The sequence below is a fragment of the Brachyhypopomus gauderio genome, chromosome 18 (genome assembly GCF_052324685.1).
Source record: "Brachyhypopomus gauderio isolate BG-103 chromosome 18, BGAUD_0.2, whole genome shotgun sequence".
Taxonomy (NCBI): domain Eukaryota; kingdom Metazoa; phylum Chordata; class Actinopteri; order Gymnotiformes; family Hypopomidae; genus Brachyhypopomus; species Brachyhypopomus gauderio.
This window is the reverse complement of record NC_135228.1, coordinates 5696478-5713559: the sequence shown is the minus strand read 5'-3', so window position 1 is coordinate 5713559 and position 17082 is coordinate 5696478.

Here is a 17082-nt window from a genome sequence, read left to right as displayed (position 1 = left end):
TTGCACATTGATTTATTTGTGCATTTTTTCCACTCAAACAGCTTCTTTTCACATTTTGGGGTCTAAAGGACCTTTTGGGCCTCTGCCTATTGAGGCCAAGAAGCCTATTCGTGTGTGAACCCGCCAATTGCCGCTTGCGGCTATATTTCTTATTATTATTTTTCTCCGGATAAAACGCATACTGCAGCCTAGACCGTAAGGCCCAGGGAGACCAAACTTGGCAGACTGGTGTAGTCTGTTTGCGGGACCGTGCTAAAGTACAGACACCCAAATTGGCCTGATGGTGGCGCTATAGCGCAGCATTTTGCGTTTGGGTTCATATCTCCCACCCCGAAGGTCCTAGAAACAAAATTCCACTTCAGGTGCATTCCTTGGCTCCAGACAAACAAAAAAGCCTCAAGAACCATTAAGCTCCGCCTACTTAGATTTTTTGCTAATTTGCATAATATGCAAAACCTACTTTTTTATACTAGTCCCTGGTTTTTCATCGCATTTCTTCAATCTTGGTGTCAAAATATTCAGAAGAATCTCATTATCAATAAATTTGAACAAAATTGTTACATTTGCATACAGTATCGTTGTGACATGTCAATCAATAGCTCTGAGGCGTGGCCAAATTTACTTCAGCAGCTATATCTCAGCAACGCTTTGACCAATCTTCATGAAAATTTATCAGTTGTTAGGGCACATGACTCGGAGGTCACAGGTCAAAGCTGGCCCAGATTGTCCAATAGGGGGCGCTATAACATGGGAAAAACTGTTTCTCAGAAACCATTAGTCACATCAAGCCAAAACTTTACAGGCATCATCAGGGGCCTAATTGGTATCAAGGCACACAATGATGACATCATCACTCAAAAAACATGGCCGCCATGAGCCAATTAATTTTGATTTGACCTAATTGGCCATTTGATAGACTTACCATAGGTTCATACACATGAAACTGACATGGTATGTTCATGTACACACCCTCTAAGACATACTCATGTTAGAAGGGAATTGCACCACTAGGTGGCACTGTACTAGAAAATCCAGAATTTCTCCTACATATTTTCACTTATCAAGAAATGCTTGCATTCATATGATTGTATGCAGAATTCCTAGCAACTTTCTAATTACATGTGTTTTGCAAAAATGTACCACTTTTTCACTATTATCAAATATATATAACTTGTCATTTTCATACTAGTCCTAGCATTTTAACTCCATTACATTTAAATCGCACCTTGTAATACTCAGCAGACTCTGAAATGCTAAGATTAGCAAGAAAATCCTAAGGTTTTCACAAATTAATATTTTTCATATGCATCACAATGCTACCATCGTAACACATCAAATTCACAGTTCAATAACTATGCCATAGTATGTCTGATTGTTATGAAAATTGACATCCACATTCACATGACCATTGTGGTGCTGTGTGCCAAGTTTGAGCCAAATCCGTCCACAAACAGCTCTACAGTGAATATTTTCATTTTCCATACTGACCAGTGCAGGGAGGCATAGACAGCTGCTAAGACACGCACGTTCTCACACACACGCTGCCCCCCTCCTCCACTCCCCCATGCTTCTAACACTTTACAACCCTTGGGCTCTCCCTCCCCCTCTCTCTCCTTCACATGCACTCACAAAAACAAAGGCCTCTCTGGCCTATAGGTTTCACATACACACTAATTCTAGCCATTACTACCAATTACCCAGTGACTAATATACAGATATTTAGCCTCTTTTTTCCACACACCCTCACATAGGACTTCCTATATGCTTCATATATACATTTCTCTAGCCATTTCCAACACACTAACTGATATTTAGCTTCATTTTTCCATCCACACTCTCAACACATGCCCTCTATACATCCTGAAATGACATAAGAGAGGACAGAGACATGTAATTCACATTTCACACACAACCTCTAAATAACTGCATGCTTTACTTATCATCAAACTCTTGTTAGATACACATTCCTAGTGGCCTCCCTACTATGGGCACAACAGTGAGAACATGTCAGAGTAGGGATGAGAACATCATGAACAGGCAAAGATAAGAATATTTGTGTTATTTTATTGTATAGTAAGCCATTACTCTTTGGTTTGTTTGAGATTCACATGTGACAGATTTTGTCAGCTAAATGAAAAGGGTTAAAGAGTGGGGTTTACATGTGGGGCATTAACAAGAGCTCTCCTGCTGCTATGTTCACAACTTCTGACAAATTCAGCCAAAGGTATATTTATTTGACTAGGCCCCTGGGTCAGTGTGTCAGTGCTTTTAACCTAATCTCAGCATTTGATTTAGTTGTATGGTCTGAATCATTTTGTTTAATATCTTCCACACTGTATGGCCTAGAAACAAAATTCTACTTCAGCTGTATTCCTTTGCTCAAGCCAATCAAAAAAGCCTCAAGAAGCCCTTACTGCATACATGAAAAAACACACAAACACACACATACAAAGCTAATCACAGCATTTGATTAACTTCTATGATCTGAATCATTTTGCCATGCCATTTTGTTTTGATCTTTTAGGCCTTTATTGCCCCAGTTGAATAATTTTTTGCAAATTACTTTATCTGTCCATTTTTTGGACTGAAGTAGCTTCATATCACTTGTTGGTCTAAAAGACCTTTTGGCTTTTGTGCCTTTTTTTGTGTGAACCCGCCAATCGCCGCTTGCGGCTATTTTTAGGGGTCCAAGCACCAGCGGTGCTGGAACCCTATTGTATTTGTTCCGATTATTATTATTAGGGGTCCAAGCACCACCGGTGCTGGAACCCTATTGTATTTGTTCCGATTATTATTATTATTATTATTATTATTATTATTATTATTATTATTATTATTCTTTTTCTCCGCTAAAACGCGTTGTGCAGCCTAAACCGTAAGACCTACAGACTTCTCCTTTGGCCAACTTGTAGTACTCCTCTCCGCTACTCAGGCGCAACACGCCAGCCCGATACGACCCTAGGTGGCGCTATAGCGCACACAAACGCATGAAAAAGTTTACACAGGTGTTTCTCCTACACCGTATGTCCTAGAGACAAAATGTAAACTGCATATGATCAGGCATGAGCTCCTCTAAAAAAAGTTCCATTGAAGCCATATGCTCCGCCCCTTACATGTCGAGCTAATTTGCATAATATGCAAATTTGCACAAATTTTTGAGCGCGTACTAGTCCCTGGATTTTTCACATACATGCACATATGTGATATCCAGGCGCTCAGAAGAGTCTGAACTTTAATTATTATGGAGCCAAAGTGCACATTTCTGCACATGGGCGTGGCCACATGCATCACAAGTCAAGCGTAGAAAATTCCTTCGCCAAAAATCCACATATTCTGCTATATCTCAGGCATTCTTTCACGTATTCATACCAAATTTCACACACATGTACCTACTGGGTGTCTAGACCTGCACATGCATTTTGGCAGACATGCACATCTAGGTGGCGCTATAACGGCCAAAAAACTCTCCTGCCCACACCGATTGGCCAAATAACTCCAAACTTGGTACGCATCATCTATATGCACCTATGACACAGGTCCTTGACCTGCACCATCATATGTCCAATATGGCCGCCGCTATCGACCAATCAGCTTTCAGTACACCTTTCACAAGCTTTTCATATGCCAATTTTTTTTCTGCCTTAAAACTCGTTGTGCAGCCTAAACCGTAAGACCTACAGACTTCTCCTTTGGCCAACTTGTAGTACTCCTCTCCGCTACTCAGGCGCAACACGCCAGCCCGATCCGACCATAGGTGGCGCTATAGCGCACAAAAACGCATGAAAAAGTTTAAACTGGTGTTTCTCCTAAACCGTATGTCCTAGAGACAAAATGTAAACTTCACCTGATCAGGCATGTGCTCATCTAAAAAAAGTTCCATTGAAGCCATATGCTCCGCCCCTTACATGTCGAGCTAATTTGCATAATATGCAAATTTGCACACATTTTTGAGCGCGTACTAGTCCCTGGATTTTTCACATACATGCACATATGTGGTATCCAGGCGCTCACAAGAGTCTGAACTTTAATTGTTATGGAGCCAAAGTGCACATTTCTGCACATGGGCGTGGCCACATGCATCACAATTCAAGCGTAGAAAATTTCTTCGCCAAAAATCCACATATTCTGCTGTATCTCAGGCATACTTTCATGTATTCACTCCAAATTTCACACACATGTACCTATTGGGTGTCTAGACCGGTACATACATTTTGGCAGACATGCACACCTAGGTGGCGCTATAACGGCCAAAAAACTCTCCTGCCCACACCGATTGGCCAAATAACTCCAAACTTGGTACGCATCATCTATATGCACCTATGACACAGGTCCTTGACCTGCACCATCATATGTCCAATATGGCCGCCGCTATCGACCAATCAGCTTTCAGTACACCTTTCACAAGCTTATCATATGCCAATCAACATGAAACTCACATATTATGTTCATCTACACACCCTCTAAGACATACTCAATATGACGGGAATTGCACCACTAGGTGGCGCTATACTAGAATTTCCTGAATTACCCCTACATCTTTCTTACACATGCACACACATGCAATGGCCTACCTATAGGTTTCATATACACATTGCTTCACCCATACCTACCCAGTGATTACACACACATGCTTACGCATCTCAGGCGTGCCAGATGGTGCCCATACCCTGTGCTTGGACCCCGTAATTGCCGCTTGCGGCTATATTTATTATTATTATTAGGGGTCCAAGCACCACCGGTGCTGGAACCCTATTGTATTTGTTCCGATTATTATTATTATTATTATTATTAGGGGTCCAAGCACCAGTGGTGCTGGAACCCTATTGTATTTGTTCCGATTATTATTATTATTATTATTATTATTATTATTATTATTATTATTCTTTTTCTCCGCTAAAACGCGTTGTGCAGCCTAAACCGTAAGACCTACAGACTTCTCCTTTGGCCAACTTGTAGTACTCCTCTCCGCTACTCAGGCGCAACACGCCAGCCCGATCCGACCATAGGTGGCGCTATAGCGCACACAAACGCATGAAAAAGTTTAAACAGGTGTTTCTCCTAAACCGTATGTCCTAGAGACAAAATGTAAACTTCATCTGATCAGGCATGTGCTCATCTAAAAAAAGTTCCATTGAAGCCATATGCTCCGCCCCTTACATGTCGAGCTAATTTGCATAATATGCAAATACGCACAAATTTTTGAGCGCGAACTAGTCCCTGGATTTTTCACATACGTGCACATATGTGGTATCCAGGCGCTCACAAGAGTCTGAACTTTGATTCTAGCAGAGCAAAAGTGCACATTTCTACACATGGGCGTGGCCACATGCCTCACAAGTCAAAGGTCAAAAAATCCTTCGCCAAAAATACACATATTCTGCTATATCTCAGGCATGCTTTCACGTATTCACACCAAATTTCACATACATGCACCTATTGGGTGTCTAGACCTGCACATACATTTTGGCAGACATGAACACCTAGGTGGCGCTATAACGGCCAAAAAACTCTCCTGCCCACACCGATTGGCCAAATAACTCCAAACTTGGTACGCATCATCTATATGCACCTACGGCACAGGTCCTTGACCTGCACCATCATATGTCCAATATGGCCGCCGCTATCGACCAATCAGCTTTCAGTCCGCTAAAACGCATCGTGCAGCCTAATCCGTAACACCTACAGACTTCTCCTTTGGCCAACTTGTAGTACTCCTCTCTGCTACTCAGGCGCAACACGCCAGCTCGATCCGCCCATAGGTGGCGCTATAGAGCGCAAAAAATTGTCACGCCTATACCGTATGTCATAAACAAAAAATTCCAATTGCATCTGATCAGTCATCTTCTATTCTACAAAAAATAAATTTGAAGCCATTAGCTCCGCCCCTTACATTTCGAGCTAATTTGCATAATATGCAAATACACACACATTTTTGAGCGCGAACTAGTCCCTGGATTTTTCACATACATGCACATATGTGGTATCAAAATGTTCAGAAGAGTCTGAACTTTGATTCTAGCAGAGCAAAAGTGCATATTTCCACACATGGGCGTGGCCACATGCCTCACAAGTCAAAGGTAAAAAAATTCTTCGCCAAAAATCCACATATTCTGCTGTATCTCAGGCATGCTTTCACGTATTCACTCCAAATTTCACACACATGTACCTATTGGGTGTCTAGACCTGCACATACATTTTGGCAGACATGCACACCTAGGTGGCGCTATAACGGCCAAAAAACTCTCCTGCCCACACCGATTGCCCAAATAACTCCAAACTTGTTACAAACCACCACAAATGGTTGTACTGTGAATATTTTCATTTTCCATGCTGAACATGCATGCTGATGCAAAGGTCATTCTTTTCCTCAAAAGAGCTAGAGTTGAGCCTGTAATCTGGTCAGGCCCATTAGCTCAATGGGTAGAGCAAGGTGCTCCCGGCCACAATGCATGTGGACAATGGCGGTTCGAATCCCGCGCCGGGCAGCACACCACCATAAGTTTTAAAAGCTGCAATTTAGATTCTGTTTTTTTAGCAGGCACTTCATTCACGAACGTGCTTCATATACTTTCATATACATTTCAAATACCTTTACATGATGTACCAGTGGGTGCGCAAATCTTGCCAAACCTCAGCTTGGACCCCGTAATTGCCGCTTGCGGCTATATTTAGGGGTCCAAGCACCACCGGTGCTGGAACCCTATTGTAATTGTTCCGATTTTTATTATTAGGGGTCCAAGCACCAGCGGTGCTGGAACCCTATTGGTTTTGTTCCGATTATTATTATTATTAGGGTTCACACACATAGTGTGGGAAACCTATTGTTATTGCTCGGATTTTTCTTTCTTATTATTATTATTATTTTTCTCCGCATAAAACGCATACTGCAGCCTAGACCGTAAGGCCCAGGGAGACCAAACTTGGCAGACTGGTGTAGTCTGTTTGCGGGACCGTGCTAAAGTACAGAGACCCACATTGGCCTCATGGTGGCGCTATAGCGCAGCATTTTGCGTTTGGATTCATATCTCCCACCCCGTAGGTCGTAGAAACAAAATTCCACTTCAGGTGCATTCCTTGGCTCCAGACAAACAAAAAAGCCTCAAGAACCATTAAGCTCCGCCTACTTAGATTTTTTGCTAATTTGCATAATATGCAAAACCTACTTTTTTATACTAGTCCCTGGTTTTTCATCTGATCACCACAATCTTGGTGTCAAAATATTCACAAGAATCTCATTATCAAGGAACATCAACAAAACTGTGACATTGGTATACCGTCTGGTTGTCACATGTCAATCAATAGCTCTGAGGCGTGGCCAAATTGACTTCAGCAGCTATATCTCAGCAATGCTTTGACCTATCTTTATGAAAATTTATCAGTTGTTAGGGCACATGACTCAGAGGTCACAGGTCAAAGCTGGCCACGATTGTCCAATAGGGGGCGCTATAACATGGGGAAATTTGTTTCTCAGAAACCATTAGTCACATCAAGCCCAAACTTTACAGGCATCATCAGGGGCCCAAGTGGTATCAAGGCACACAATGATGACCTCATCACTCAAAAAACATGGCCGCCATGAGCCAATTAATTTTTATTTGAATTAATTGGCCATTTGACAGACTTACCATTGGCCAATCAACATGAAACCTCATCACTGTACATATCCCAGGACTATGTGTCATACTGTGCAGTGTTGAAACATTTGGCCACTAGGTGGCGCTATTTGTGAAAATCATACATAACTCCTCCAAATTTTCACTTAGAAACATGCAACTTGTTTCATTTTATACCTTGTAGTAGACCTGACAACTTTGCAATTACAAGTCCTATTAAAAAATGCATACTTTTGTCACATTCATCAATTGTTTGAAAATAGCTCTTTAAGAACTAGTCCTAGGAATTTGATCCAATGATGGCAAAAATGGCATAGGCATAATCTGTAGACACTGTAGTTAACTAAATAAGGAAAAAATGTTGCATTTTTATTTGTCTGATTGGTCAATTTTTCCATTATATCCTTCTGGCCATGCCATAAATGACCTTTATTGCTATAACTCATAAACCATGTAAGTGATCAACTCCCAATTTGAAAGGCTTTTATAGACTGAGGTCCTTGTGAGGTAGGCCAAGTGTGGTTCAAATTGGCCTGTCGGAGGCGCTACAGTACCCAAAAACCTGAGAAATCATAAAAACTCACGCAGCAATCTTGTTATGCAGAATACAGACAAGTAATGGGGCTTGTATGATTCAGATCAATGAGGTCTATAACATTGCAATTACATCTCATAACAAAAAGTGCACTGCCTGACCAGAAATGAACCTTTTAATTCACCAAAATGTCATTGCATTACTGAGATTAATGAGATATCAGTATGATAGTACTTGGGCTCCATCTAGTGGCCAAACACCGAAACTGACTGAAAACAATTGCTCACATGAAACACCACACAAACGCACACAAAGCTGATCTCAGCATGTGATTTAGTTCTGTGATCTGAATCATTTTGCCAATACACATTATTTTGATCCTTTTGGGCCTTTAGTGCCTCAGTTGAATTGAATGTTTTGTCACATTGATTTACTTATGCATTTTTTCCACTCAAACAGCTTCTATTCACTTTTGGGTCTAAAGGACCTATTGGGCTTCTTTTTGCCTATTGAGGCCAAGAGGCCAATTTGTTGGTCTAAAAGACCCTTTGGGCTTTTTTGCCTTTTTTTGTGTGAACCCGCCAATCGCCGCTTGCGGCTATATTTATTATTATTATTATTCATCTTTTTCTGCCTTAAAACGCGTCGTGCAGCCTAAACCGTAAGTCCTACAGACTTCTCCTTTGGCCAACTTGTAGTACTCCTCTCCGCTACTCAGGCGCAACACGCCAGCCCGATCCGACCATAGGTGGCGCTATAGCGCACACAAACGCATGAAAAAGTTTAAACAGGTGTTTCTCCTAAACCGTATGTCCTAGAGACAAAATGTAAACTTCATCTGATCAGGCATGTGCTCATCTAAAAAAAGTTCCATTGAAGCCATATGCTCCGCCCCTTACATGTCGAGCTAATTTGCATAACATGCAAATACGCACACATTTTTGAGCGCGAACTAGTCCCTGGATTTTTCACATACATGCACATATGTGGTATCCAGGCGCTCACAAGGGTCTGAACTTTGATTCTAGCAGAGCAAAAGTGCACATTTCTGCACATGGGCGTGGCCACATACCTCACAAGTCAAAGGTCAAAAAATCCCTCGCCAAAAATACACATATTCTGCTATATCTCAGGCATGCTTTCACGTATTCACACCAAATTTCACATACATGCACCTATTGGGTGTCTAGACCTGCACATACATTTTGGCAGACATGCACACCTAGGTGGCGCTATAACGGCCAAAAAACTCTCCTGCCCACACCGATTGGCCAAATAACTCCAAACTTGGTACGCATCATCTATATGCACCTACGGCACAGGTCCTTGACCTGCACCATCATATGTCCAATATGGCCGCCGCTATCGACCAATCAGCTTTCAGTCCGCTAAAATGCATCGTGCAGCCTAATCCGTAACACCTACAGACTTCTCCTTTGGCCAACTTGTAGTACTCCTCTCTGCTACTCAGGCGCAACACGCCAGCTCGATCCGCCCATAGGTGGCGCTATAGAGCGCAAAAAATTGTCACGCCTATACCGTATGTCATAAACAAAAAATTCCAATTGCATCTGATCAGTCATCTTCCATTCTACAAAAAATAAATTTGAAGCCATTAGCTCCGCCCCTTATATTTCGAGCTAATTTGCATAATATGCAAATACACACACATTTTTGAGCGCGAACTAGTCCCTGGATTTTTCACATACATGCACATATGTGGTATCAAAATGTTCAGAAGAGTCTGAACTTTGATTCTAGCAGAGCAAAAGTGCACATTTCCACACATGGGCGTGGCCACATGCCTCACAAGTCAAAGGTAAAAAAATTCTTCGCCAAAAATCTACATAATCTGCTGTATCTCAGGCATGCTTTCACGTATTCACTCCAAATTTCACGCACATGTACCTTTTGGGTGTCTAGACCTGCACATACATTTTGGCAGACATGCACACCTAGGTGGCGCTATAACGGCCAAAAAACTCTCCTGCCCACACCGATTGCCCAAATAACTCCAAACTTTGTACAAACCACCACAAATGGTCGTACTGTGAATATTTTCATTTTCCATGCTGAACATGCATGCTGATGCAAAGGTCATTCTTTTCCTCAAAAGAGCTAGAGTTGAGCCTGTAATCGGGTCAGGCCCATTAGCTCAATGGGTAGAGCAAGGTGCTCCCGGCCGCAATGCATGTGGACAATGGTGGTTCGAATCCTGCGCCGGGCAGCACACCATCATAAGTTTTAAAAGCTGCAATTTAGATTCTGTTTTTTTAGCAGGCACTTCATTCACGAACGTGCTTCATATACTTTCATATACATTTCAAAAACCTTTACATGATGTACCAGTGGGTGCGCAAATCTTGCCAAACCTCAGCTTGGACCCCGTAATTGCCGCTTGCGGCTATATTTAGGGTTCACACACGTAGTGTGGGAAACCTATTGTAATTGCTCGAATTTTTCTTTTTTCTTCTTATTATTATTATTTTTCTCCGCATAAAACGCATACTGCAGCCTAGACCGTAAGGCCCAGAGACACCAAACTTGGCAGAATGGTGTAGTCTCTTTGCGAGACCGTGCTAAAGTACAGAGACCCACATTGGCCTGATGGTGGCGCTATAGCGCACCATTTTGCGTTTTGGTCCATATCTCCCAAACCGTAGGGCCTAGAAACAAAATTCCACTTCTGATGGATTCCTTGGTTCAAGCCAAACAAAAAAGCCTCAAGAACCATTAAGCTCCGCCTACTTAGATTTTTTGCTAATTTGCATAATATGCAAAACCTACTTTTTTATACTAGTCCCTGGTTTTTCATCCGATCACCACAAGCTTGGTATCAAAATGTTCAGAAGAATCTCATTATCAATATTCCTGGAAAAAATTGTGACATTTGCATACAGTGTCGTTGTGACATGTCAATCAATAGCCTCGGGGCGTGGCCAAATTTACTTAAACAGCTATATCTCAGCAACGCTTTGACGGATCTTCATAAAATTTTAACAGTTGTTAGGGCACATGACTCCGAGGTCATAGGTCAAAGCTGGCCACGATTGTCCAATAGGGGGCGCTATAACATGGGAAAAACTGTTTCTCAGAAACCATTAGTCACATCAAGCCAAAACTTTACAGGCATCATCAGGGGCCCAAGTGATATCAAGACACACAATGATGACATCATCACTCAAAAAACATGGCCGCCATGAGCCAATTAATTTTTATTTGAATTAATTTGCCATTTGACAGACTTACCATTGGCCAATCAACATGAAACCTCACCACTGTGCATATTTCAGGACTATGTGTCATGCTGTGCAGTTTTAAAACATTTGGCCATTAGGTGGCGCTATTTGTGAAAATCTCCTCCAAATTTTCACTTAGGAACATGCAACTTGTTTCTTTTTATTCCTTGCAGTAGACCTGACAACTTTGCAATTACAAGTCCTATTAAAAAATGCATACTTTTGTCACATTCATCAATTGTTTGAAAATAGCTCTTTAAGAACTAGTCCTAGGAATTTGATCCAATGATGGCAAAAATGGCATAGGCATAATCTGTAGACACTGTAGTTAACTAAATATGGAAAAAATGTTGCATTTTTATTTGTCTGATTGGTCAATTTTTCCATTATATCCTTCTGGCCATGCCATAAATGACCTTTATTGCTATAACTCATAAACCATGTAAGTGATCAACTCCCAATTTGAAAGGCTTTTATACACTGAGGTCCCTGTGAGGTATGCCAAGTTTGGTTCAAATTGGCCTGTCGGAGGCGCTACAGTACCCAAAAACCTGAGAAATCATAAAAACTCACGCAGCAATCTTGTTATGCAGAATACAGACAAGCAATGGGGCTTGTATGATTCAGATTAATGAGGTCTATAACATTGCAATAACATCTCATAACAAAAAGTGCACTGCCTGACCAGAAATGAACCTTTTAATTCACCAAAATGTCATTGCATTACTGAGATTAATGAGATATCAGTATGATAGTACTTGGGCTCCATCTAGTGGCCAAACACCGGAACTGACTGAAAACTATTTCTCACATGAAACACCACACAAACACACACAAAGCTGATCTCAGCATGTGATTTAGTTCTGTGATCTGAATAATTTTGCCAATACATATTATTTTGATCCTTTTGGGCCTTTAGTGCCCCAATTGAACCTTTTTTTGCACATTGATTTATTTGTGCATTTTTTCCACTCAAACAGCTTCTTTTCACATTTTGGGGTCTAAAGGACCTTTTGGGCCTCTGCCTATTGAGGCCAAGAAGCCTATTCGTGTGTGAACCCGCCAATTGCCGCTTGCGGCTATATTTAGGGGTCCAAGCACCACCGGTGCTGGAACCCTATTGTATTTGTTCCGATTATTATTATTATTATTATTATTATTATTATTCTTTTTCTCCGCTAAAACGCGTTGTGCAGCCTAAACCGTAAGACCTACAGACTTCTCCTTTGGCCAACTTGTAGTACTCCTCTCCGCTACTCAGGCGCAACACGCCAGCCCGATACGACCCTAGGTGGCGCTATAGCGCACACAAACGCATGAAAAAGTTTACACAGGTGTTTCTCCTACACCGTATGTCCTAGAGACAAAATGTAAACTGCATATGATCAGGCATGAGCTCCTCTAAAAAAAGTTCCATTGAAGCCATATGCTCCGCCCCTTACATGTCGAGCTAATTTGCATAATATGCAAATTTGCACAAATTTTTGAGCGCGTACTAGTCCCTGGATTTTTCACATACATGCACATATGTGATATCCAGGCGCTCAGAAGAGTCTGAACTTTAATTATTATGGAGCCAAAGTGCACATTTCTGCACATGGGCGTGGCCACCTGCATCACAAGTCAAGCGTAGAAAATTCCTTCGCCAAAAATCCACATATTCTGCTATATCTCAGGCATTCTTTCACGTATTCATACCAAATTTCACACACATGTACCTACTGGGTGTCTAGACCTGCACATGCATTTTGGCAGACATGCACATCTAGGTGGCGCTATAACGGCCAAAAAACTCTCCTGCCCACACCGATTGGCCAAATAACTCCAAACTTGGTACGCATCATCTATATGCACCTATGACACATGTCCTTGACCTGCACCATCATATGTCCAATATGGCCGCCGCTATCGACCAATCAGCTTTCAGTACACCTTTCACAAGCTTTTCATATGCCAATTTTTTTTCTGCCTTAAAACTCGTTGTGCAGCCTAAACCGTAAGACCTACAGACTTCTCCTTTGGCCAACTTGTAGTACTCCTCTCCGCTACTCAGGCGCAACACGCCAGCCCGATCCGACCATAGGTGGCGCTATAGCGCACAAAAACGCATGAAAAAGTTTAAACTGGTGTTTCTCCTAAACCGTATGTCCTAGAGACAAAATGTAAACTTCACCTGATCAGGCATGTGCTCATCTAAAAAAAGTTCCATTGAAGCCATATGCTCCGCCCCTTACATGTCGAGCTAATTTGCATAATATGCAAATTTGCACACATTTTTGAGCGCGTACTAGTCCCTGGATTTTTCACATACATGCACATATGTGGTATCCAGGCGCTCACAAGAGTCTGAACTTTAATTGTTATGGAGCCAAAGTGCACATTTCTGCACATGGGCGTGGCCACATGCATCACAAGTCAAGCGTAGAAAATTTCTTCGCCAAAAATCCACATATTCTGCTGTATCTCAGGCATACTTTCATGTATTCACTCCAAATTTCACACACATGTACCTATTGGGTGTCTAGACCGGTACATACATTTTGGCAGACATGCACACCTAGGTGGCGCTATAACGGCCAAAAAACTCTCCTGCCCACACCGATTGGCCAAATAACTCCAAACTTGGTACGCATCATCTATATGCACCTATGACACAGATCCTTGACCTGCACCATCATATGTCCAATATGGCGGCCGCTATCGACCAATCAGCTTTCAGTTCACATTTCACAAGCTTATCATATGCCAATCAACATGAAACTCACATATTATGTTCATCTACACACTCTCTAAGACATACTCAAGTATGACGGGAATTGCACCACTAGGTGGCGCTATACTAGAAATTCCTGAATTACTCCTACATGCTTTCATGTAGAAGGACAATCATGATCTCATATGATTCTATGCAAAATCACTAACAACTTTGTAATTGCAATTGCTTTGCAAAAAAGTACAGATTTTTGTGTATAATCCAATACATATAATTTACACTTTTCATACTAGTCCTAGGATTTTCACTCCATCACCTCAAATCACATATTATAATATCCAGCAGCATGTGAAATACAAAACTGGTGGAACAAATTCTAAGATTCTTGCAATTTAATATTTTTCATATGCATCACAATGGTACCGTCATGACATATGAACTGCATATTTCAAAAACTCCCCTATATAATGTCTGATTGTTATGAAAATGGACAGACACATTCAGAAGACCACTGAGGTGATATCTGCCAAGTTTGTGCCAAATCCATCCACAAATAGTTGTACTGTGAATATTTTCATTTTCTATGCAGAACATGCATGCAGATCAAAGGTCATTCTTTTCCTCAAAAGAGTTAGAGTTGAGCCTATTCCAGTCAGACCCATTAGCTCAATGGGTAGAGCAATGTGCTCCCAGCCACAATGCATGTGGACAACGGGGGTTCGAATCCCACGTTGGGCAGTATTCCACCATAAGTTTAAAAAGCTGCAATTTAGATTCTGTTTTTTGAGCAGGTACTTCATTCACGAACGTGCTTCATATACTTTCATGTACATTTCATATACCTTTACATGATGTACCAGTGGGTGCGCAAATCTTGCCAAACCTCAGCTTGGACCCCGTAATTGCCGCTTGCGGCTATATTTATTATTATTATTATTATTATTATTATTCTTTTTCTCCGCTAAAACGCGTTGTGCAGCCTAAACCGTAAGACCTACAGACTTCTCCTTTGGCCAACTTGTAGTACTCCTCTCCGCTACTCAGGCGCAACACGCCAGCCCGATACGACCCTAGGTGGCGCTATAGCGCACACAAACGCATGAAAAAGTTTACACAGGTGTTTCTCCTACACCGTATGTCCTAGAGACAAAATGTAAACTGCATATGATCAGGCATGAGCTCCTCTAAAAAAAGTTCCATTGAAGCCATATGCTCCGCCCCTTACATGTCGAGCTAATTTGCATAATATGCAAATTTGCACAAATTTTTGAGCGCGTACTAGTCCCTGGATTTTTCACATACATGCACATATGTGATATCCAGGCGCTCAGAAGAGTCTGAACTTTAATTATTATGGAGCCAAAGTGCACATTTCTGCACATGGGCGTGGCCACCTGCATCACAAGTCAAGCGTAGAAAATTCCTTCGCCAAAAATCCACATATTCTGCTATATCTCAGGCATTCTTTCACGTATTCATACCAAATTTCACACACATGTACCTACTGGGTGTCTAGACCTGCACATGCATTTTGGCAGACATGCACATCTAGGTGGCGCTATAACGGCCAAAAAACTCTCCTGCCCACACCGATTGGCCAAATAACTCCAAACTTGGTACGCATCATCTATATGCACCTATGACACAGGTCCTTGACCTGCACCATCATATGTCCAATATGGCCGCCGCTATCGACCAATCAGCTTTCAGTACACCTTTCACAAGCTTTTCATATGCCAATTTTTTTTCTGCCTTAAAACTCGTTGTGCAGCCTAAACCGTAAGACCTACAGACTTCTCCTTTGGCCAACTTGTAGTACTCCTCTCCGCTACTCAGGCGCAACACGCCAGCCCGATCCGACCATAGGTGGCGCTATAGCGCACAAAAACGCATGAAAAAGTTTAAACTGGTGTTTCTCCTAAACCGTATGTCCTAGAGACAAAATGTAAACTTCACCTGATCAGGCATGTGCTCATCTAAAAAAAGTTCCATTGAAGCCATATGCTCCGCCCCTTACATGTCGAGCTAATTTGCATAATATGCAAATTTGCACACATTTTTGAGCGCGTACTAGTCCCTGGATTTTTCACATACATGCACATATGTGGTATCCAGGCGCTCACAAGAGTCTGAACTTTAATTGTTATGGAGCCAAAGTGCACATTTCTGCACATGGGCGTGGCCACATGCATCACAAGTCAAGCGTAGAAAATTTCTTCGCCAAAAATCCACATATTCTGCTGTATCTCAGGCATACTTTCATGTATTCACTCCAAATTTCACACACATGTACCTATTGGGTGTCTAGACCGGTACATACATTTTGGCAGACATGCACACCTAGGTGGCGCTATAACGGCCAAAAAACTCTCCTGCCCACACCGATTGGCCAAATAACTCCAAACTTGGTACGCATCATCTATATGCACCTATGACACAGGTCCTTGACCTGCACCATCATATGTCCAATATGGCCGCCGCTATCGACCAATCAGCTTTCAGTACACCTTTCACAAGCTTATCATATGCCAATCAACATGAAACTCACATATTATGTTCATCTACACACCCTCTAAGACATACTCAAGTATGACGGGAATTGCACCACTAGGTGGCGCTATACTAGAATTTCCTGAATTACCCCTACATCTTTCTTACACATGCACACACATGCAATGGCCTACCTATAGGTTTCATATACACATTGCTTCACCCATACCTACCCAGTGATTACACACACATGCTTACGCATCTCAGGCGTGCCAGATGGTGCCCATACCCTGTGCTTGGACCCCGTAATTGCCGCTTGCGGCTATATTTATTATTATTTTTCTCCGCATAAAACGCATACTGCAGCCTAGACCGTAAGGCCCAGGAAGACCAAACTTGGCAGAATGGTGTAGTCTGTTTGCGGGACCGTGCTAAAGTACAGAGACCCACATTGGCCTGATGGTGGCGCTATAGCGCAGCATTTTGCGTTTG